Here is a 25735-nt window from a genome sequence, read left to right as displayed (position 1 = left end):
TTATAATATTGTTGAAATGAAGAAGTGAAAATACTGTTTATGTCAGATACACTTTTTTCCTGAATCGAAACCACAATTACATATAAACAAATATAGTTATGGTTATTCCCAATTCTAAATCATAAACCAACCACTCCTAATTTTTATCTAAATTAATGTACTTAGTGAGGCTTAAAGAAGCTCACTTCAATACCGGTGTCAATGACAACATACACCCCAGCTGCAATTAATATTCCACTTAGACCCATTCCTAAGAGGCCCAAACCCCAGTTCAGCCACCAAATTGGGCTATAACCCTTGGGCTTCTTAACCTTGAGCCACATAAAACATGGATAAGCTAAAGTCACTAGTAATGCTATCCTCCGATTAGTCCTGCTAGGCTTCCTAGGAAGTGGATTGCCACAGCAACAAAGAAGCATCCGTATCCAAACATGGTCCTAAAAATTGCTCGGAGCCACCAGGGGCATGGCTTCCTCATCCTTATTGTGTACTTGGACTCCATGTCGTCGAATGGGCATGCCATAGATTTGGAAAGAGTTCACCGCGTTTATTATCACAAATAAGCTTGTTAGTCCTAGAGCGAATTGTGAGGCATCTTTTCCGTGGAAAGCGTACAATACTGTTAGCATGCCTCCATTTTCTGGTATCTGCAAGTGAATAGTAATTCTCATTTAGCAAGAAGAATTCAACCTATTATTTGCCAAAAAAATATATATGTATTTTATTGTTTATTTTTCAAATTAAGAGTACAAATTTGTATAGAATGAGGTGAAAAATAATATATACCATATGACCATAAGCCCAATAGCCACCGATTTGACTGCATAAGCAAATTTGACACCTCTCCACATTGGCACTCGAGAGGGATGTTTTTCACTTGAAGGCATAATGGCCTAAAATAAACAAAACATATCCAAATATTCTATTAGACATTTGAGTGTATTAACAACGTGAATATCATAAATTGATTAAAATAGGATCAATCCTTAATTAATTTGTTAGAGAAATCATTGGATGGACGATGACATATATATGGTCTAAGACTACTAAAATAGTTAAAACAATCCAGCTTCAACATTACTGGACTGCAAAAACACTAGTGTTTCAATATGAAACGTGTTAATAATAATAATAATAATAATAATAATAATAATAATCATTGATCTGATTTTGGTCAACGAATTGTTGACCTTATTATGGGTCAAACATAATGAGCACTGAAAAGTGCGCATTTAAACCCGTTAAGCTTAAGCATTCTAGTACCTTTATCTATCTTACTTTGCCGTTTTAGACTTATTACGTGTTATTTATATTTTCAGGCACTAATCCCAAAATTGAGCTAACTCAACCAAATAAGAGCTTAATTGAAGCAATCCTGAGATAAACCAAAGGAGGGAGCAAAGTGGAGAAAGAAAGGAGCAAAAAGGAATCAAAGTTGTGCAGCTGAAAAGTTCGATCGATCCAACTTAGAGTTCGATCGATCGAACATCTATGATCGATCACAGTACTTCTCGATAGATCCAACCTTGGCCTTTGCTGAAATTCCAAGTTCGATCGATCCAACATCACCTTCGATCGATCGAACCCTATTTTGTCCTATTCAAATGATTGATCTTATCCATAACTGTACGCCTACCAACCACTTTTGTCCTTTTCCCCATAAATATTTTTGAAATATCTCAGCCTTGTCCTTATTCGGAGGAGTCAGACCACTTCGATCGATCCAAGATGCAGTTCGATCGATCGAACCCATCTTCGATCGATCCAAGTTAAGGTTCGATCGATCGAACTTCCTCCAGTGAGAAAAAGTTAAAGTCCAGCTCATTTATTCCGTCCTTCACCCAATCATTGGAGAATATACCTTGCACGACCAAAGCTCATCATAGGGTGTATTTGACCTACCTATATAAGGAATATGATACATTTTTTGGTAAGGAGCCTAGAGTCTCTTGTCACACATTGAAAATCATCTTGGAGGCTATTCTTGGAGAGGAAGAAGGGAGGAAGCTAGAGCAACCATTGGAGGAGATCTTCATCTACAAGGAGCAGCCATGGAGTTAGCCCTTGAGGATTGGATCATCACTACCATGAGTGGCTAGACATCTTCTTGGGGCTAGAGTTAGCCCCAAGCATGCTTTCTATACTCTAATCTTGTGTATTATTGAGGGATTAGTGTTGTATGATACATCTTGATATTCATGTATATATAAATCTTGATTATTTCATGGTTTGTATGGTTTAATGCTTCCAATTGACTATTCTATTCTACCCATATGTCTATGTATGCTAGAGTAGGATATTCATGTGCTTATCTCTAGATTTAGTGTTTTTGATGCATGTCTATGTGTATTGATGCAATAGATCTAGAGATTATCAAGATGATATGCTTAATGAATGCTATTTTGGTTCATTTGATAGTTTATGCCTATTCTTGATGGTTTGTGCCTCTCCCCTAGTCTAGATAGCTTTATTTTCATGCTAGTAGTGTAGATTTAGTGTAGTGGTAGTATAATGTTAGATGGGAGGACAATCTACTCTTGATGTTTGATGTTCCATGCTTGTGAGTCCAAATGGCATATTCCTCTAATATTGTGTTGCATGTGGATTGTGAGCTTAATGAAGGATTAATGACTTGTTTTGATATATTGTGCTATCCCCATGTTGTCTAGACAATATATGCTCTATTGTTTAGATATATTGTGCTCTTCACATGATGTTTAGACAATACTTGCTTGATTTGTCATCCTTGCCAATTGAATCAACCTAATGCACACACACCCTTATCACATTGCAACACATCTATTATCCTCAATTGATCACTTGTTAGTAGTATAGAAAAGTATTGCTTGGTGGTGATCTCTACACCCCAAGACCTCTCTCTCTCTTATTTACCTCATATTATTTTATTTAGTTAAATTCAATTTAGCCTAATCAACCAACCAACCAATTGTGTGATCACTTGACCTACTAACCCTAATTACCATAGTTCACAATTCGATACACCATCAAATCCCTTGGGACGATCCCTACTCGCCCTATCTATATTTTATATAGAGAAAGGTAGTAGTGGCTTTTTATAAATGTAAAACTTGGCCACCTCCTAAACACACACAACTCTCAAGCTTGACTTGGTATCGCGACCTTTGTAAAGGACCGGTCAGTTTTTGGCGCCGTTGCCGGGGATTTTAAATTGGCAACGTCGAATTGTGAAATTCAATTAGGATTAGTACTCTTTTGATCGTGTCTTTACTTTCTTTTTATTTTCTGTTTTTGATTACTTATTAAGTTTGTTCTTCATTAACAAGGTGCATTGAGCAAGGAGCTAGCAAAGAACTTCCAAGTTAAGGAGCAAAGCAAAGCAAAGGAAAAATGCTTAAAATAAAGAGTTGCTAAAAAAAAAATTTTTTTGCTAAGCTAAGTTTTTAAATTTGGAGTTGAAGTGCTAAAGGACTATTGTGAGACCTTCTTACTCAATCTCCTTAGTTAAATCGGGGGCCCACGTGGAGGCATTTATTTGACATACATTGCATTTGAAAATTGTGGTTGTGAAGTTTAATTGCATTGTTGAGAAAGTTGCTTATTCGTGTTGCATTGTGCATGCATGGTCGTCGTTCATTGAGACCTACTCTTGTCCCTCTTGATTTGCATTTAGGATCCACTATTAGGAATCCAAGGGGAAGAGGAAGTTCACATAGAACCAATCTACCAATGGATGCTCTCAATGATGATCATGTTGAAGACCTTGGTCACATAGACCAACAAGGCATCCTTCACCCTAATGTGTAAAATGATAATATGCAAGTCACATTAGGCATGCCTAGGCCATACATTCATCAACCTCCTCAACAACAAGGCCAAATTCCAATGGGAATTCCAAGGTCAATGTATGCACCACAACCCCCCATCATTAATCAAGCTCAATATAACCAAGGTGTCTATGTTGCACCTCAAGTTGCTAATCCACCACTCGCATTGAGAGATCACTATGTGCCTAATGAGTATAATGCACCCACATGCATTCAATTGCCACCATTTAGAGCACACCATTATGAGATTAAAGCACAAACTATCCAAATGCTACCTAACTTTTATGGACTTCCTAGTGAAGAACCTTACAAGCATTTGGATGAGTTTCTTGAAGTTTGTTCTACCGTTCGATACACGGACATGCCGGAAGAAGTTTTAAGGCTGAAACTTTTTCCATTTACCCTTAAAGATAAGGCGAAGTATTGGTTCAACAACCTTAGGCCTTTTTCTATAACTTCTTGGGCAGAAATGCAACAAGAATTTTTGAAAAAGTACTATCCGGTTTCGAAGACCAATACTATGAGAACCGCAATTAGGGAATTCACACATGGGGAGGGAGAAACTTTCCACGAGGCATGGGAACGCTTCAATGAATTGCTTAGGAAGTGTCCTCACCATGACATGCCTAAATGGCAATTGGTCCAATTCTTCTTTGAAAGCTTATCGGACAATTATAAAAGCATGGTTGATGCTTCAATGGGAGGTTCTTATATAAACCGGCAAGAGGAAGACGTGTGGCGTCTTTATGAGAGCATGAGTGAAAACTCTTTGCATAGAACAATGTCATCTAGGAATGGTAGAAATTCTCAAGGTAGGAAGAGTGTTGGCTTACATCAAGTTGACCACTCAAATGATATAACCGCCGAGATGAAGTCTTTATCTCAAAATTTTGATCAATTGATCAATCAAAACTCGGCGAATCAAGTGTCTTCCTTTCCTAATCATTCTCCTAGAGCTCAAAATGAATCATGCATGACTTGTTCTAGTGTTCTTCATTCTACTTCTAATTGCCCTCATGGACAAATTCAAAATGAACCCATTAAGCAAGTTAATGCAACATTTGTGAACCAAGGGAACAATCCTTATGGTAATCATTACAATCCCGGTTGGAGGAATCATCCTAATTTTTCTTGGAAAAACCAAGGGGAGGGCTCAAACTCTTCCCAAGGCGGTTTTCAAGGGAAATACATTCCACCTCCACTTCAAAACTAAGGATCCCAAGGTTCAAGACCATATAACTCACAAGGAAATCAATTTGCTAATTCTCATTTTCCTAACCAATCATATTCTCAAGGAAATTTTAGAGGTTCCGCTTTTGAGGAAAAGATTTTAAATGCTTTGGGCACTCTAGAAGCAAATACTCAATTGTTGCATTCTCATTCTCAGTCGATTGCTAAGCTAAAAACCCAAGTAGGGCAAATAGCTGAAACACTTAATGTTAGAGATAAGGGAAAGATGCACGTGAATGCCCCAATCAAACAACAATATGTTGTAGAACCAAATCCTCATTGGAAGGGCATAATGTTGAGCATGTCAATGCGGTAACAACCTTGAGAAGTGGTAGGGTAGTAGACTATCAAGTTAGAATGCCTAATGAAGAGAGTGAACCGGTACAACCTCAAGTTGTCACCCGTCCCGTTCCACACACTATTCCTCCTTCATTGCATGTGCATGATTTTGAGAATGAGAAGCCCTCAAATTGTGAGTTGAAAGATGATTTCCAAAGAGATTCATTGAAAACAGTGTTGAAAAATGTGTTTGAGAAAAGTTCTTTAAAAAATGTTATTCATGATTCTTCTTTGAAAAGTGATTTGAAATCCAATGAATCAAACAAGTCCAATGCTGAAAATTCTTTGAAAGAAAATGCTGAAAGAGTTTTTGAAAAAGCTCCATTTCCGGACGCCTTGAAATGGTCCATTTCAAAAGAAAGGCAAAAGACCAAGAACAATGAGATAATGGATATGTTTAGGCAAGTCACAGTTAATCTTCCTCTTTTAGATGCAATTAAGCAAATTCCGGCTTATGCCAAATTCTTAAAGGGCTTATGCACCCAAAAGCGGAAGAACAAGAGCCAAACATCAAAAAATGTGGTCTTAACCGAACAAGTGAGTTCCATTCTACAACACAACACTTTGCCAAAGTTTAAGGACCCCGGTGCACCTACAACATCTTGTGTCATTGGTGAACATGTCATCAACCGGGCACTTCTTGACTTAGGGGCTAGTGTTAACCTTCTTCCCTATTCGGTTTATGTCAAATTGGGCCTAAGTGAATTGAAACCGACGTCGGTGGTTTTACAACTTGCCGACCGATCCATTAAGAAGCCTAGGGGGATAATTGAGGATGTGTTGATTAAGATTGATAAGTTTTTTTTCTCGGTTGACTTTGTCGTCATTGACACGGAACCGGTGCCCAATCCAAAGAACCAAATTCCGGTTATCCTTGGCCGTCCTTTCTTGGCAACCTCAAATGCCAACATAAATTGTAGGACGGGGATAATGAAGATTTCTTTTGGGCACATGAGAGTGAAGTTGAACATCTTTAACCCCACACCCAATCCATTTGACAAATATGAAGAAGAGGTTAATGTGGTAGAGGAATATCATGATCTTGCTTGTGAAAGAAATGAGCTTTTGTGCATGAACAATGTTTCAAAGCCTTCATCTTCATCTTCAGCATTGTATGCCAGAAAAGTGATTTCGAACTCTTGTTGTGAAAGGGCGTGGAAGCCCAATGAAGGTTTTGACAAAGAACTCAAGACGTCTTTTGAGTTTACCCCAACAAGTTCTTCTAAGAACCATTTGTTGGGAGTGACTCGAAACATCTCTCATCCCAAAAAGGAGGGAATGCATTGCAAGATCTTTGATCCGGGCTGAAAGAGCCCAAGGTCTTGCTAGAGACGTTAAAGACTAGCACCGAAATTCGTAGGATGTCAAAACCCTATTCCTCCCTTATTTCTATCTTGCATTTTGATTCTTGCGAAGTCTAGATACTGTTTTTGTGGTTCATATACATTGGAAGGAACTGAGTAAGGGATTGCATGAGCATTCAAGTCATTTTGAACATTTAGACATAATTTCGATCGATCCAAGTCTTGGTTCGATCGATCGAACTTTGGTTCGATCGATCCAACTATGGACTCGATCGATCTAGCTCTCATTTTGCACCCAACACTTAGAAAAATTTTGGACCTGCATCCAAACTCCAAAATGCATGCTCTCGGGATCTCCAAATTTTCGAAAGTTCGATCGATCGTAAACCATTTCGATCGATCGAACTACCTTTCGATCAATCCAACATGTGGTTCGATTGATCATGAGTCCCAACACTTAGAAAAATTTTGGACCTGCATCCAAATTCCAAAATGCATTCTCTCGGGACTTTTCAAAATTTTTCATGTTCGATTGATCGAATTCCAAGTTCGATCGATCCAAGGTTCCAGCACATATCAACTCTTGAACCCTTAAACTTGTACATTCTTTATCCTCTTCGATCGATCGATCGAAATCTTTCTTCGATCGATCGAAATTTGCGTCTGATTATTCAAAAAAGAAAAAAAAAATGCCATTAAGAGTGGATACCTAAGTTCGATCGATCGAACTCTATCTTCGATCGATCGAACTCTGCATATCGTGTTTTTAAAAATATAACCGAGTTGGATCGATCACTTTGGATTGATCCAACTTCAAAAAGAAACCAAACCCTAGTCTCCCTCTTCTCTCAATCTCAATCTCAATCCGGCCAACCTCCATTCCAATCATCTTCCCCATCTCCGGCGAGCCAATTCCGGCAAGGTAGAGCCTTATTTTCACCGCGGTTTCGCACCCTCTCTCTCATCTCATCCCTCTCGATTTTGAGGTAAATCGCAAGCCACTTCTTGATTTAAAAGTTTAATCAATGCATGATTCATGATTTTCTATATTGATTTATGTTGTATGTGTATTAATCATCCATTTTGAAGCATCAATTTCATGATTATGGTATACATATTCACACATGCATTTGGCCGAACCAAATTGGAGATTTTTGATTTGATTTGGCATTTGGGGAGTGTTTGGATGTTGAGGATGGGATGTTTGGTGTGTAGATGGGCCCACAAACACGTTTGTGTGGGCCCCGTGCTATAGATCTCACAGATCTGTGACTTTTCAAATTCCGCATTCGCACAGTTCAATCGATCGAACTTGTTCTTCGATCGATCGAAGTAGTGAACTTCATTTCACTATCTTCGATCGATCCAATCTTGTGCACTTTCATACTTCGATCGATCCAAGTGTTGGATTGATCCAATTCACTTCGATCGATCCAACTTTTGAACATTTTTCACTTCGATCGATCAAAAATTTCTGTGATCGATCCAACTTAAAGTTCGATCAATCGAACTTTCACAGATCATACATACACACTCTATTCATCTTATGTTGTCTTCATGCTATCTTTATATGCACAATGCCTGTGATATTCCACATTGGATGCATTTCACACCTACATTGCTTAGCATGATTCACATTTCATCATCATCATAGATTCATGTCATCCGTATTTTGTCTATCTTATTTGACATACATGTTTCTATTATGCACTTAAATTCTTATATCTGGCACTGACTTATATTGAAATTTTCTTGTCTTTTTGCAGATCATGCCTCCGCGGTACAAGAGTACAGCCAGGAGATCTTCGGGGCCACAGCGACCCCGCAGACATATGCGACCCAGGATAGAGATGGTTGCAGAGCCATCTCATACTCAGGCGGAGCCAGCACAGGCTACTCCCCCTCAGTCCCCATCCCACGAGGCTGAGGAGGGAGCTGACCACATGCCATCTACATCCCAGGCTCCTCCAGTCTTCACACCATCACCTTCTCCTGTGCGCCATCAGGCAGATGCAGCCGCCATGCCATCATCGCAACCACCTCTACCGGCTCAGCGCCGTGACCAGTTGCTGCCGAGATATGCAGCTATGACCGTGGCTCAGGAGTCGTACTTCGATACTGCGTACTTCTCCGAGTCTATCCTGACCCGGTCTGGCTATCAGGATATCATGCAGCGGGGCCTCTCAGCCATCTTTGCCCCAGTCACCGGCCTTGTATACCCGCGACTGGTGCGGCTATTCTTTCAGCATCTCCGGCCCTCGTCACGATCTACCGCAGAGATGATCACTACATTGGACGGCCACGAGATTGTCATCACAGTTGACACTCTGGCCCGTGCTTGCCGGTGCCCACACCGGTGTCCACCTGAGCTTGCAGAGATATACCCGAGGCTGCATAGGCCTTCATTTTCTGACATGGCTGTCTCCTTGACAGGCCATCATGCCGGTGGTCAGACATTCACCACCAGGACCTTCTTGCCTGACGACCTCTGGTTCATTGACACAGTTCTTTTCCAGAACATTTACATAGCGGGCCACAAGATCCAGAGGCGTCATGACTACTTGACAGCTCTTTACGCTTTTACACGGGCTGCTGGGTATCTATCCCAGTCCTCATCTGGAGCGTGATGAGGTTACTGTATGATTCTTTCATTTCCAGGAAGGACCCTAAGCGGTTCAAGGTCCTGCCCTTCGGACACCTCATCACGCAGATTCTTCTTGACCAGCGCTACAGAGTGCCCCCAGATGAGGAGCCCCTTGCACGGTCCAGCTTCTATAGGAGGAGCGACTGGAATAAGAGCTACAATGCTCTTATTTGGAGTCTTCAGGAGCCAGCTGTAGAGGCAGCAGCTGACCTAGAGGAGGATGAGGCAGCCCAGGCACAGCCGGCACCTCCAGCAGCAGCAGATATCGCAGCGGACGACACACCAGTCGGTCCGGCTACCGATCACATGGACATCGACCTGGAGCGACCTGCGGAGGAGTATGCCGATGCTGCAGATGATGCCGATGATACCAGTGATCGAGCCGCTGCTAAGGAGCGAGTTCGGGAGTCTTCTTCAGAGGCATCTCTGCCTGAGTCTCCAGTTCCCACTCCCGGATTCGGAGCACGCTTGCAGACACTGGAGGAGGACGTAACAGCCATGCGAGCCGACATCACTGCCCACCGAGCTGAGTTCACCTCTTTCAGGGCGAATGTCATGGCTTGCTTTGCCGATCTTTCCAGCCGACTCATTGCACCTGCATCCGCACCTGCACCTCCAGCCACTGCCGATCTTCACGATCAGGCCTCCTGAGACTTCACCTCTAGTTGTTCTATGCTTTCATTTCTTTTATTCTGGATCTGTATTATACTGTCACTGTTATTGTATTATACCTTGCGGCCGGTCTGTCGGCTTTATTATTTTATTGATGTACCTGCACTTTATATTCTCTATATATTGCTTTTTGATTATGGATGTCTCTTAGTATCTCATATTCGTATGTTTGACTCCATCAGGTACACCACAGTGACTTCAGTGAGAGAGTGCTGCCTAATTTTTCAGGACCACTCTTACACCTCTCTCTCTATTTTCTATTTATCCCATCTTACACTTGCATGTCCACTGTGCACTGATTATCCTATCTTGTTATCTAATGAGTTTATCCGAGTGCAAACTTTTCAGGACCACAGTTTATCCCAAGTTTGGGGGGGCCATGCCACCCACTTTGGATACTTCTATCCCGATCATTCATGTCTAAAGCACTGGTATACTCTTTCATTTGTTCTCTTCACACATTAAGGACAATGTGCAGTTTAAGTTTGGGGGTATTGGTGTATGTTTCAGTGTTACTTTAAAATTCAAATTTTGAGCATGTCTTGTGTATTTGAGGGATATTTCTATACTTGGTCCATTTCTAACTATGATTTTGATCTTTTGAGGACTATATTGCTTAAAATTTAAAAATTACTTGACTTGAGAGTCCAATACTCCTTGTATGCCTTGAGGATGCCATTTAGGAGTAAATTTTTCAAAAGATTGATATCTTGCTTACATTTGTGGTCCACATCATCCTGATTCTGTAATTGTTTTGAGATTCATTCTAGGATTTTACACTAGCACCGGTGCACACTAGCATTCATTTATGGGGTACATGCTTTGTTGATTATTGAATTGGTTATATCCCAATTGGGCTAGTAGTGCATTAAAAGCTTTCATTCTTGATAAAGGTGGATAACAACCCCTTTTCATTGAGTAACCGGGGTTCTTGCCTCATTAAGCAGTGAACTTCTCGCGCCGAAAGGTGGAGGGCCCAAACTCTAGGTTAATAATTTAATTGAAAAAAAAAAAAAAAAAAAAAAAAAAAAAAAAAAGTTGCAAAAGCAATAAAAGTGAGGACTTCTCCCAAAAGGTGAGAAGTGGGAAATGATTAGATGGTTATTGTCTTGATTTGTAGCCTAGTTGATTTGAGTTTGTAAGTCCGTTGGGGTGTCTTAACAGCTAATGCCCTAAAGCCATCTAGTTTGGGAGTCATTGACCTAAAGCTCGCTACATGAATCTTCTAAAAAGCTTAAGAGATCAACACATTGCACAATACTTCCATCTTTGATCCTCAATAAAAATAAATAAATAAAAAATAGAGTGAAAAGAATAAGCGCACCTAGAACAATAAAACTTTAATAAAAGGTCCACTCTCTTATCTTGATGATCGGTACTAGATTTGTGTGCTAGTTTGAGGGTAAGGATGTGATTACTTCTCTAGTTGGCTAAGATAGCAGCACACTTGATGCCGGACCTCTCACATGGATTCTAGACTTGTTTCGATTTTCATGATCTTTTTCTTGATGTGTGGAGGATCATGCTTGCTTGCTTGATATTGAAATTTTGGGAGATTACTTAGAAACGGTTGAAAAATTGCATACTTGAGGTAGTTTTCTCCCAATGCTTATTTGCAATATTGGTGCCTCTTTTGAAAGAATGAGCTTAATGTTTGTGGGTACCATTTCTGGAAACCCTCACGAGACTTTACTCGTCCACTAGGGGTAACCTAGGGGTTTAAAAGGCTTGTTGCATATGCTAAATGCAATCGTGTTCCCTACGAAAGTGGCGCTATCATTTTACTTGCTTTTCAGTTTATACTTGTTTAGTTATTCATTTCATTCCTTTACTTCTTAGTTCATTGCTAGGGACTAGCAATATTTAAGTTTGGGGGTGTGATGAGCACTGAAAAGTGCGCATTTAAACCCATTAAACTTAAGCATTCTAGTACCTTTATCTATCTTACTTTGCCGTTTTAGACTTATTACGTGTTATTTATATTTTCAGGCACTAATCCCAAAATTAAGCTAACTCAGCCAAATAAGAGCTTAATTGAAGCAATCCTGAGATAAACCAAAGGAGGGAGCAAAGTGGAGAAAAAAAGGAGCAAAAAGGAATCAAAGTTGTGCAGCTGAAAAGTTCGATCGATCCAACTTAGAGTTCGATCGATCGAACATCTATGATCGATCACAGTACTTCTCGATAGATCCAACCTTGGCCTTTGCTGAAATTCCAAGTTCGATCGATCCAACATCACCTTCGATCGATCGAACCCTATTTTGTCCTATTCAAATGATTGATCTTATCCACAGCTGTACACCTACCAACCACTTTTGTCCTTTTCCCCATAAATATCTTCGAAATATCTCAGCCTTGTCCTTATCCGGAGGAGTCAGACCACTTCGATCGATCCAAGATGAAGTTCGATCGATCGAACCCATCTTCGATCGATCCAAGTTAAGGTTCAATCGATCGAACTTCCTCCAGCGAGAAAAAGTTAAAGTGCAGTTCATTTATTCCGTCCTTCACCCAATCATTGGAGAATATGCCTTGCACGACCACAGCTCATCATAGGGTATATTTGACCTACCTATATAAGGAATATGATACACTTTTTGGTGAGGAGCCTAGAGTCTCTTGTCACACATTGAAAATCATCTTGGAGGCTATTCTTGGAGAGGAAAAAGGGAGGAAGCTAGAGCAACCATTGGAGGAGATCTTTATCTACAAGGAGCAGCCATGGAGTTAGCCCTTGAGGGTTGGATCATCACTACCATGAGTGGCTAGACATCTTCTTGGGGCTAGAGTTAGCCCCAAGCATGCTTTCTATACTCTAATCTTGTGTATTATTGAGGGATTAGTGTTGTATGATACATCTTGATATTCATGTATATATAAATCTTGATTATTTCATGGTTTTTATGGTTTAATGCTTCCAATTGACTATTCTATTCTACCCATATGTCTATGTATGCTAGAGTAGGATATTCATGTGCTTATCTCTAGATTTAGTGTTTTTGATGCATGTCTATGTGTATTGATGCAATAGATCTAGAGATTATCAAGATGATATGCTTAATGAATGTTATTTTGGTTCATTTGATGGTTTATGCCTATTCTTGATGGTTTGTGCCTCTCCCCTAGTCTAGATAACTTTATTTTCATGCTAGTAGTGTAGATTTAGTGTAGTGGTAGTATAATGTTAGATGGGAGGACAATCTACTCTTGATGTTTGATGTTCCATGCTTGTGAGTCCAAATGGCATATTCCTCTAATATTGTGTTGCATGTGGATTGTGAGCTTAATGAAGGATTAATGACTTGTTTTGATCTATTGTGCTATCCCCATGTTGTCTAGACAATATATGCTCTATTGCTTAGATATATTATGCTCTTCACATGATGTTTAGACAATACTTGCTTGATTTGTCATCCTTGCCAATTGAATCAACCTAATGCACACACACCCTTATCACATTGCAACACATCCATTACCCTCAATTGATCACTTGTTAGTAGTATAGAAATGTATTGCTTGGTGGTGATCTCTACACCCCAAGACCTCTCTCTCTCTTGTTTACCTCATATTATTTTATTTAGTTAAATTCAATTTAGCCTAATCAACCAACCAACCAATTGTGTGATCACTTGACCTACTAACCCTAATTACCATAGTTCACAATTCGATACACCATCAAATCCCTTGGGACGATCCCTACTCGCCCTATCTATATTTTATATAGAGAAAGGTAGTAGTGGCTTTTTATAAATGTAAAACTTGACCACCTCCTAAACACACACAACTCTCAAGCTTGACTTGGTATCGCGACCCTTGTAAAGGACCGGTCAAAACAAATACTTTAGCAAAATATTATAATTGAAATACGAATCAGATGGTCCAAACTCTAAATTATAAACTAGTCCTTTATTTTAAGATTAATGATATTTATAGTTTGGGACTGCTAGACTATGTTGGCTGTAGTTTCAACCAACTAAATAATTTCTAAGTGAAGAGAGGAGAGAAACAAATATTGTATTGTATTGAATTCTTTGTTGTGTTGATATTCCTTAACAACAAATCCCTTACACTATATATACTATTCTCCCATAGACCTTTGAACTTTTCAAGATAATTCTCAACCACACATATTATGCATGCACTCACATGATACATGCACTACCTTGGTACATACACACACTTGATACATGTACAATAACAATACATGAATAAACCCAAAATGCATAATGAACATGCATGGCATTAATTTATTTTTAACACACCCCTCTTAATGCCATATTGTGACACCCAACAATTCTCTGAAGTATTCAAACTTATCTCTTGGAAGTGCTTCGGTGAAGATATCCGCATCTTGGTCTTTGGTCTTGCAATGCTTGAGTTAAATCTCATCCTCTTCCTCTTCTTGTTGAATTTCTTCCTTGCATTTCTTTAATTGCTTCTTCAACATTCTTCGGCTTAACAACACAAAAATTGCAACTTGCATACACATCACTAAGACTTTTCATTCTTCTTGGAGTTGAACTTGGAGATGAGGAATTTGAGTTTGATGGAGAAGTTGGGATTGATTGTAACCTAGATATGGGAGACATTTCTTGTGGAACTTCAAGAAAATCTTCATTTTCACTTTCTTGATTTCCTGATACTTCATTGAAAATGGGAATTTGATCTTAAACTTTTTTCTCTTTCCAATCCCAAGCAACCTTCTCATTAAAGAGAACATCTATACAAATAATCAATTTATTCTTCTTCAAATTAAAGAGTCTGTAACCCTTTGATTTTGAGCTATAACCCACAAAGATGCTTTTCACTAGCTTCATCAAGTTTATGCCTCACTTCTCTTGGAACATAAGCAAAACAAATACACCCAAAAACTTTCAAGTGGTTCAATGATGGCTTCCTTCCACTCCATGCTTCAAATGGAGTTTTATTCTTTACCGTTTTTGTTGAACTCCTATTCATCAAGTAACCAACTGTATACACGGCTTCACCCCAAAAAGATTTATGTAGCCCCTTCTCATGAAACATTGATTTTCCCATCTTAATAATTGTTCTATTTTTTCTTTCTGCCACTCTATTTTGTTGTGGAGTGTACCCAACCGTTAATTGCCTCTCCAAGCCAATATCTTCACAAAACTTTTCAAACTCATTTGAGTTGTACTCTCCACCTCTATCACTTCTTAACACTTTGATAAGATGGCCATTTTGCCTTTCAACAAGCTTTTGAAATTTTTTAAAAATAGAGAACACATCTGATTTTTGTCTCATGAAATAAATCCATGTCATTCTTGAAAAATCATCAACGAAAATAATAAAATACTTGTTACCCGCTTGAGTTGGTGTTGTCATCGGTCCACACACATCAGTATGAACAAGCTCCAATGGTGCTTTAGCCCTCCATGCCTTCTCTTTCGGAAATAACTCTCGGTGATGCTTGTCAAGAGCACAACCTTCACAAACTTCTTTAACTTCTTGTATTGTTGGCAGCCCATACACCATGCTATTTTGTTGTAAATTCTTTAAGCTTTGGAAATTCAAATGGCCAAGTCTTCTATGCCAAAGCCATGACTCATCAACAACATCCATCTTCAAGGCCATATTTTTTGAACATGAAAAAGTGAGAGGAAAGCTTCTATTTTTGCCCATCTTGATTTTTGCCACAATATGATTTTGTCCTCCCTTGTCATAAATTTTGCAAGAGTCCTCATCAAAATGAATAGAGTACTCATGCTTTACAAGCTGTCCAACACTTAAAAAATTTTGCTCTAAATCCGGAACAAGTAACACATCCCGAATATGCTTTCTTCCTTTTTCTGTCTCTATGGCAATAGTACCTTTTCTCTTTGCTTGGACCAAGGCACCGTTTCCCATCTTCACTTAAGAATTGGATGAAGAATCAATCTCCAAGAATATGTTTTTATCTCCGGTCATGTGGTTACTACACCTACTATCAAGAAACCACACATCATCCTTTTGTTTCGATGTCGTGTGACAAGCATAAAACATACTCGCTTCACCTTCTTGCTCTTCAGGAAAATTAGCTTGCTGATTTGTTTTCAACCGATAATCTTTTTGAACATGTCCAAATTTCTTGCAATCGAAACATTGAGATTTTCCTCGAAACCAACAATCTTTGTCAACATGGCTACTTCTCTTAAAAATTCCACAATTTTGTTGAGTGGACTCTATATTTCTACTTCTCTCAAAATTATTTCTTCCTCTTCCTCTTCCGTATCTTCCACCTCTAGAAGAATCACCTTTGGATCGATCAAAACTTGATGGGTATTTTTCTTGATTTTGGGAACTAACATTAAGCTTGGATTGAAAAGCACTTTCAATTGTCTTTTCGAAGCGCCTACTCAACCTTTGCTCAAATGCTTTTATGGAACCCATCAATTCTTCAACACTCAAGTTTTCAAGTTTTTTAGTCTCTTCAATAACAGCAACAATAGGGTCATATTTTTCTGGCAAACTAATTAGAATTTTTTCAACAATTCTTTGATTAGAAATATCTTCTCCATAGGTCTTCATTTGATTTACCACCTCCATAAGTTTAGAAAATAATCTTTCAACAACTCCATTTCTTTCATATTCATATTTTCAAAATCTCTTCTCAAAGATTGGAGTTTTATAGTTCTTACCTTCGTGCTGCCTCTATACTCCTTCTCGAGGATATCCCATGCCTCCTTTGCTTTAGAAGCATTGATAATTCTGGGAAAGATTGTATCAGCAACTCCTTGTTGAACCAAGCCTAAAGCTTTTGCATCTTTCTTCTTATGATCTTTCAATTGTTGTCTTTGGGCATTCGTCAAAGTTGTTGTATCCTCCAGTTCATCATATTCATCTTCAACATAATCCCATAAATCATATGAGAGAAAAATTGTCTTCATCTTCACATACCAAAAATCATAATTTTCCCCATAAAAAATGAGAAGTGCTGATTGATGGGTACCTTGGTTTTGATTGCTTGTAGTCGCCATCATGATGGATCTTCTTCGGGTTTTGTTTTCCCGTCAATAAGCTTCACGCCTAGTTTGCTCTTGATCGAAATCAAACTCAGATACCACTTATGTTGGCTGTAGTGTCAACCAACTAAATAATTTCTAAGTGAAGAGAGGAGAGAAACAAATATTGTATTGTATTCAATTCTTTATTGTGTTGATATTCCTTAATAATAAATCCCTTACACTATATATACTATTCTCCCATAGACCCAGGACCGGCCCTGAGATTAAAAAAATCTCTTGAGGCCTTAGGCAGACTTAAAATGTGAGGCCCTCTGTACATAAGTGATATGCTTGCCATATATATATATATATATATATTAGGCCCCTTTTTGCTATATTTGATTAGACTTTTTTTTTTTTTTGGTAGCACATCATTCCTCAGGCCCTCTGCTACAGTTAAAAAAATTTTTTTGGTGGCCCTACATTCATGGCCTATAAATTTGATTTGCTACATTTGGTTGTATTTATTTTTTTTATTATTATTATTTTTTTTGTGGCCCATCATATATAGGCCTATAAATTTGGAGGCCCCTTATATTCTAAGGCCCTAGGCGACTGCCTTGGTCGCTTTGGGCCAGGGCCGGCCCTACATAGACCTTTGAACTTTTCAAGACAATTCTCAACCAAACATATGATGCATGCACTCACATGATACATGCACTACCTTGATACATGTACCCTCTTGATATATGTACAATAACAATACATGAATAAACCCAAAATGCATAATGAACATGCATGGCATTAATTTATTTTTAACAGACCATGGGTCCAGATTGATACTGCCAAGTTTAGAATTTAATCCATCTGAGAGTATATATTTTTTTTTTCTTTCCCTCAAGTAATATACAGACAAATGGAGTATTACTAATTATAGAAAATGAAGTGTAATTAACCAGATAGTGTAAGTTTATCTGTATCTCAAGTATTAGATTGTGGCTTCTGAAAGCAAAAGCAACGATCCCAAGTGCATTCAGAAGATCGAAAACCCTAACAGTCTGGCTGTTGACTTTCACGGGATTGTAGGAAACGTTCAGAAGCCTTCCCTCGGCCACCGACACCTCCCACATGAGTGTACAGTATCCAACGACGGTGATGGCACCGATCAGCGACACACCAGCAATAGAATTCAAGTTGGGCAACTGAGAGAGAAGCACTGCAGAACATGTAAACACTAGGTACCACTCTACAGTCGTTAAAGTTTCGACTGTGCATGTGGTCCCACACACAATCTGGAAGAACATCTTTGACGTCGAACCTCCGATGATGATCAGAGCCACACATGTACCTCCTGCTAGGTACATGATCGGAAATAGGGCTATAAAATTGGCTAGCTTTTCTCCTGATATGTTAATTAATTAATTAGTTACTTACATCAAAATGCACGAAAAAATTATTGAATAACTAGGAGTACCAACTATAAAGTACTATTTTCTTTGATAATAAATATTGTATATATTTATATCTATACTATTACTAAATGTGCAAAGTGTTTCAGTATTTCAGTATTTATTTATTAATTGATATAAATTCTATAACACTCAAAATTATCTAATAAAATTCAATTTAACAAAATATAAAAAGAGTTTAATTCAAATTACAAAGTCCCACATCGGTTTTAAATAAAAAGGATTACATGAAAGTCTCTTATAAAACTATAGAGTTAAAAAAAAAAAAATCACACCTTCTCAGCCATTTGGCTAAGATTAAGTGTAGTACTAAATTTTTTTTGGGTCGACCTTTTGGCTAACCTTTTTTGGTCTTTTGGCTAAGATCAAGTGTAGTACTATTTTCTCGACTTTTGTGCAAGGAGTTTCAGTTTTTATTTATTAATTGATATAAATTCTATAAAACTCAAAATTACCTAATAAATTCAAATTAACAAAATATAAAAAGAGTTTAATTCCCAATAACGAACTCTCATTAAAAATTACCTAATAAAATCATGCAAAGTGTTTCAGTATTTCAGTATTAATTTATATATATAAAAAAATATTTATTAATTGATAAAAAAATAGTTTTTGTAAAAATAGTTTATATAAAACTCTAAAAATTACTTAATAAAATCAATCACATTCTATATAAAACTCTAATTTTTAGTTCAATATAAAAAGAATAGTTATTTTTTTATCGATAATTATCACAATATAACCGGCCTGGCCCAGTTATGATTATGTCCAAAGAGTTTTAGTATTTATTTATTTATATAAAAAAATATTTATTAATTGATATAAAAAGAGTTTTAGTATTTATTTATTTGTATAAAAAAATATTTATTAATTGATATAAAAAGAGTTTTTATCTATACTATTATTAGATGTGCAAAGAGTTTAGTATTTAAGTACAAATTACCTATTTATCTATTTATTATGAGTTTTTTTAATAAAAGTAAATCTAATTAGACAACAATTATTAAAATCAAAAATATTTATTAATTCAAAATTACCTAATAAAATCATGCAAAGTGTTTCTGTATTTTAGTATTTATTTATTTATATAGAAAAATATTTATTAATTAATATAAAAATAGTTTTTGTAAAAATAGTTTCTATAATACTCTAAAAATTACCTAATAGAATTAATCACATTCTATATAAAACATTCTTATTAGGTTTCTGGATCCAACCAACAGTTTGAACGAGAAGTCAACATCCACTTCTACCGGTCAACAAATCTGACCAAACGGGATATTGATTTCCCAGCTTGATTCACTGCCTAAATTGGAAGAAAAAGGGTAGATCAGAAAGCCCCTTAAGTCCTCCCTCTCAATACTTAGTTTATCGCATTCTCAAATTCTTATGAGTTATTATAGAAGTGATAAAATTTAAGTCACACATAGTAAAATCAAGAACAAGAAAGTATGCGAAACGCGAGAGTAGGAACACGTTTAGCACCTATTTAAAAAAAATGTGTGACTTAAATTTGTCATATCTCTTTCACAATTGTTTTCATATTCAAAATGTAATCGTATACTAATGATATGATAATATAGGTTTAATCTTTCACTTCCCATGCATCAAATTGTCTTATTCAAAAGCTAAGTGCAATGTCAGTATTTTCATTGTAGTCACACGGTATCTTTGGATCTCTTCTGACCAAGGACAACGATCTTTGGTTTATATAATTTGATGGTTGTATTGCAAATTCACTTTTCTCATTTTAGTATCAATAAAACCATTTTTTTTTTTTACTGTTTTAAATTTCTTAAATGAACATTATCAAAAAAAATCTATATCTATATATAAATAAAGATTTAAAATTGGTGAATAAAAAATAAGATAAATAGTTATATATATATATATATATATATATATATATATATATATATATATGTATACTATTATTAAATGTACAAAGTGTTTCAGTGTTTCAGTATTTCAGTATTTATTTATTAATTAATATAATTTTTTTTGGGTCGGCCTTTTGGTTAACCTTTCTCGGTCTTTTGGTTAAGATCGAGTGTAGTACTACTTTCTCGGCCTTTGTGTAAAGAGTTTCAGTATTTATTAAATGTGCAAAGTGTTTCAGTATTTCAGTATTTATTTATTAATTGATATATATTCTATAACACTCAGAATTACCTAATAAAATTAAAATTAATTCAAATTAACAAAATATAAAAAGAGTATAATTCAATTTACAAAGTCCCACATTGATTTTAAATAAAAAGGATTACATGAAAGCCTTTTATAAAACTATAGAGCTAAAGAAACAATAATCACATTAAGATCAAGTGTAGTACTAAATTTTTTTGGGTCGGCCTTTTGGCTAACCTTTCTTGGTCTTTTGGCTAAAATCAAGTGTAGTACTACTTTCTTGGCCTTTGTGCAAAGAGTTTCAGTATTTATTTATTAATTGATATAAATTCTATAAAACTCAAAATTACCTAATAAAATTCAAATTAATTCCAATTAACAAAATATAAAAAGAGTTTAATTCACAATAAAAAACTCTCATTAATTATTATATCCCACGATATAAATTCTATAAAACTCAAAATTACCTAATAAAATTAAAATTCAATCTATAATCAATTATGCTTGACCAAATGGTCCATATATTAAATTATTTGTCAATTTTCATATTTTTAATTTAATAAAATCCTTGATGTAAATGAGTCGTAAAAATGATATCTTGGAAATTTATTTATATAAAAAAATATTTATTAATTGATATATAAAGAGTTTTATCTATACTATTATTAGATGTGCAAAGAGTTTCAATATTTAAGTATTTATTTATTTATATAAAAAAATATTTAAAACACTAAAATCAACATAATAAAATTTAAATTAACCTATTTATCTATTTCTTATTATGAATTTTTTAATAAAAGAAAATCTAATTAGACAAGAATTATTAATATAAAAATATTTATTAATTGATATATAAAACAAAATAATTTTTCTAAAACTCTACCATAAATTAGCTTTTATTATGAGTTTCTTAGTAAAATTAAATCTAATTAGCCAATGATATATTTAAAGAAAATAATATAATTTCTATAAAACTCCATCACAAATTACCTATTTTATTTTCAATAAAACTATATCACACCAGACAAAGATATATTTAAAGAGTTTCTATAAAACTCTAACACAAATTACCTATTTATCTATTTATTATGAGTTTTTTAATAAAAGGAAATCTAATTGGACAAGTATTGTTAATATAAAAAATTATTTATTTATTGATATAAAAGGAGGTTTTAAAAAAGTTTCTATAAAACTTTAACACGAATTACCTATTTATCTATTTATTATGAGTTTTTTAATAAAATTATATCTAATTAGAGAAGAATTTCTAAAATAAAAAATATCTATTAATTGAAAATTACCTAATAAAATCATGCAAAGTGTTTCAGTATTAATTGAAATTGATAATTCTAGAAATCCAAAATTTTAGAGTAAAATATAGAAACTAAGTATTTATTTATTTATATACAAAAATATTTACTATTTGATATAAAAAGAGATTTTATCTACACTATTATTAGATATGCAAAGAGTTTCAGTATTTAAGTACAAATTATTTATTAATATAAAAAATTATTTATTAATTGATATAAATAGAGGTTTTAAAAGAGTTTCTTTAAAACTCTAACACAAATTACTTATTTATCTATTGATGATAAGGTTTTTTAATAAAAGTAAATCTAATTAGACAATAATTATTAAAATAAAAAATATTTATTAATTAAAAATTACATAATAAAATAATGCAACGTGTTTCAGTATTTCAGTATTTATTTTTTATATATAAAAATATTTATTAATTGATTTAACCATAGTTTTTGTAAAAATAGTTTATATAAAACTCTAAAAATTACCTAATAAAATCAATCACATTCTATATAACTTTCATGTCAATTATGATTATGTAATTATCAGAAAAGGACACATGTTATCATTCTACTAATCTAAGAAGCCTATAAATAGAGGCATGGAGGAAGGAGGAAAGGGTACAGAAATTGAAAATTCTAGAAATCCAAAATTCTAGAGTAAAATACATAAACTCTCCAAAGAATTTCCGTATTTCAATATTTATTTATTTATATAAAAAAATATTTATTAATTGATATAAAAAGAGTTTTTATCTATACTATTATTAGACGTGCAAAGAGTTTCAGTATTTAAGTATTTATTTATTTATATAAAAAAAATATTTAAAAAACTAAAATCTAGATAATAAAATTTAAATTAACCTATTTATCTATTTATTATTATGAATTTTTAAATAAAAGAAAAACTAATTGGACAATAATTATTAATTTAAAAAAATATTTATTAATTGATATATAAAATAAAATAATTTTTCTAAAACTTTACCACAAATTAGCTTTTATTATGAGTTTCTTAATAAAATTAAATCTAATTAGACATTGATATATTTAAAGAAAATAAAATAATTTTTATAAAAATCTTTCACAAATTACCTATTTTATTTTCAATAAAACTCTATCACACTAGACAAAGATATATTTAAAGATTTTGTATAAAACTCTAACACAAATTACCTATTTATCTATTTATTATGAGTTTTTTTTAATAAAAGAATATCTAATTAGACAATTATTATTAATATTAAAAATTATTTATTAATTGATATAAAAAGGGGTTTTAAAAGAGTTTCTATAAATCTCTAATACAAATTACTTATTTATTTATTTATTATGAGTTTTTTTTAATAAAAGTAAATCTAATTAGACAAGAATTATTAAAATAAAAAATATTTATTAATTACAAAATTACCTAATAATATCAATCACATTCTATATAAAGCTCTTATTTTTAATTCAATATAAAAAGAATAGTTATTTTTTATAGATAATTATCACAATATAACTGGCCCGCTCAGTTATGATTATGTCATTATAAGAAAAGGACACATGTCATAATTCTATTAATCCAAGAAGCCTATAAATAGAGACATAGAGGAAGGAGGAAGGGGTATAGAAATTGAGAATTCTAGAAATTTAGAATTACAGAGCAAAGAGTTTCAGTATTTATTAAAAAGAGTTTTTATCTATACTATTATTAGATGTGTAAAGAGTTTCAGTATTTATTTATTTATATATAAAAAAAATATAAATACTAAAATCTAGATAATAAAGATTTTATATAGAACCCTAACACAAATAACCTGTTTATTATTGTGAGTTTTTTAATAAAATGAAATATAATTAGACAAGTATTACTAATATAAAAAATTATTTATTAATTGATATAAAAAGAGGTTCAAAAGAGTTTTTATAAAAAACTCTAACACAAATTACCAATTTATCTATTTATTATGAATTTTTTTAATAAAAGTAAATCTAATTAGACAAGAATTATTAAAATAAAAATATTTATTAATTGATATAAAAAGAATTTTTAAAAGAGTTTAAGTTAAACTCTAATACAAATTACCTATTTATTTATTTACTATAAGTTTTTTAATAAAAGAAATTCTAATTAGACCAGAATTATTAATATAAAAAATATTTTTTAATTGATATAAAAAATAAAATAATTTTTCTAAAATTCTGTCACAAACTACCTTTTATTATGAGTTTTTTTTTTTTTTTAATAAAAGCTAATCTAATTTGACAAGAATTATTAAAATTTAAAAATATTTATTAATTGATATAAAAAGAGTTTTTAAAAGAGTTTCTATTAAACTGTAACACAAATTACTTATTTATTTATTATAAATTTTTTAATAAAAGAAAATATAATTAAACTAGAAAAACTCTTCCACAAATTACCTATTTTATTTTCAATAAAATTATAATACATTAGACAAAGATATATTTTAAGATTTTTTATAAAAAGTCTAATAGAAATTACCTATTTATCTATTTATTTTGAGTTTTTTAATAAAAAAAAATCTAATTAGACAAGTATTGTTAATATAAAAAATTATTTATTAATTGATATAAAAAGATGTTTTAAAAGAGTTTCTATAAACTCTAATACAGATTACCTATTTATTTATTTATTGAAATCTAATTAGACAAGAATTATTAATATAAAAAAATATTTATTAATTGATATAAAAAGAATTTTCAAAAGAGTTTGTATAAAATTCTAACACATATTATCTATTTATTATGAGTTTTTTTAATAAAAGAAAATATAATTAAATAAAAATATATTTAAAGAAAATAAAATAATTTTTATAAAATCTACCACAAATTGGATGTTTTATTTTCTATAAAACTCTATCACATTATCTACAAAACATTAAACACGTGCCTTTTCCTAGTATATATATGTATGTATGTATGTATGTATGCAATTTAAGGGTGCAAGGCTTACCAAAAGTTGCACTGAATAGTTTCATGTATCTGCTATAGCGCATCCCAGTTTCAGTTGACTCATGGAGTTGGACCAGTAAGTATAGGGTGTAAAGTTGCCATATGAATGCTAGAGTCAAGCGTATGATTCCCCTTGTCCTGCATATATATATAAGTAAATATTTATATACGTACATAATCATGAAACGAACTAGCAATTTAAAACAATATGTGCAGTATGTGAGTTTTTGTAACATAAAGATATAAGTATGGAAATTAATTGCATGCACAAAGACATACCACCCAAGAATGGTGAAGGCAACAGGGAGGATAAGAGCTTGAATCCCAACTCCTGAACAAAGAGTATGAAAGGCTGCATAGTAAGCGTTTCCGTTTCTTGACTCGGTGATTGGGAGCCAAGCATCTTGAGGATCTAGTTTTGTGAGTTGCAGAGCCTTTCTGAGTGGACTCCCCAATGGAGTAATGAACCGCGGCGTTCGAGATTTGTTGGGGGTTTTGGTTGCAGCTGCCGGATGGTCGCCGGTGGATAGGAGCGGTGACCGGGACGGAGGAATGGAACTGCAATGGAGGAGCTGAAATAAAAATAATGTTGTTTCAACCCTCCATAGTGTGGGCCTGAGTTGGCTTGTGGCCTTAGCTACGATCATCTGGGCTTTTGCCTTTGGGCTTGAGATCTTAAGAGTCATCCTAGGAAGAGATTTCCAATGCACAGGACACGCACATTAGCACATACAACACACACACACACATATATATAGTAGGGTTTAAGAGATTGAGTGCATATTTGACCAAATTAGCTAGTCTCATCATTTGTGTCGGGAGCTATGTTGTTTGCATTCTGTCTGGAACGTGCTATTATTTTTGGTATGTTATGTATGTTTTATTCAGAAACAACTTGGGGCCTAGATCTGATCGTACTTTTTTTTATGTTCTCT

General features: G+C 34.2%; 1 non-coding gene and 1 pseudogene across 1 annotated transcript; both read right to left on the bottom strand.

The window, feature by feature from the left end:
* Window positions 1-161: 161 nt before the first annotated feature.
* On the bottom strand, window positions 162-25376 carry LOC132295686 (lysine histidine transporter-like 8; annotated as a pseudogene).
* Window positions 4324-4430, bottom strand: LOC132297894 (small nucleolar RNA R71). Its single transcript, XR_009479443.1, has one exon. It is a non-coding gene; the product is annotated as a small nucleolar RNA R71 (small nucleolar RNA).
* Window positions 25377-25735: the final 359 nt, after the last annotated feature.

Source organism: Cornus florida, unplaced genomic scaffold (genome assembly GCF_030987335.1).
Source record: "Cornus florida cultivar Cherokee Brave unplaced genomic scaffold, ASM3098733v1 CherokeeBrave_3.0.0_Hap2_Chr02, whole genome shotgun sequence".
NCBI lineage: Eukaryota > Viridiplantae > Streptophyta > Magnoliopsida > Cornales > Cornaceae > Cornus > Cornus florida.
This window is presented reverse-complemented; position numbering and strand designations above follow the sequence as displayed.